This window comes from Sinocyclocheilus anshuiensis, unplaced genomic scaffold (genome assembly GCF_001515605.1).
Source record: "Sinocyclocheilus anshuiensis isolate Anshui unplaced genomic scaffold, SAMN03320099.WGS_v1.1 scaffold157, whole genome shotgun sequence".
Classification (NCBI taxonomy): Eukaryota; Metazoa; Chordata; class Actinopteri; order Cypriniformes; family Cyprinidae; genus Sinocyclocheilus; species Sinocyclocheilus anshuiensis.
Window position 1 is genome coordinate 138,348 of NW_015540834.1, and position 228 is coordinate 138,575.

General features: G+C 39.5%; 1 protein-coding gene across 9 annotated transcripts in view; it reads left to right on the top strand.

Annotated features, from left to right (window-relative positions):
- Window positions 1-228, top strand: part of LOC107687371 (gastrula zinc finger protein XlCGF46.1-like) — a 42,593-nt gene that overhangs the window by 12,572 nt on the left and 29,793 nt on the right. The gene's annotated exons all lie outside the window — the stretch shown is intronic.

Sequence of the window (228 nt, forward strand, 5' to 3'; positions counted from 1 at the left end):
TTCCGACATTCTTCTTTACAAATCATCGTTTTGTACTTCTAATTAGTGACCGTTGTTTTGTTTTGATCTCTCCCTTATGCTTCCGCATTCGTAACTTCTGAGCGGCGCATGCGCAAAGCTGAACTCATACGTCATTCCCCGGAACTGCTTCCGTGTTCAACTGTTGGTGCAAGCTACATTAAAGTGATTATTACGTTTTGAATATGGATATTTTTCTTACAAAAATGC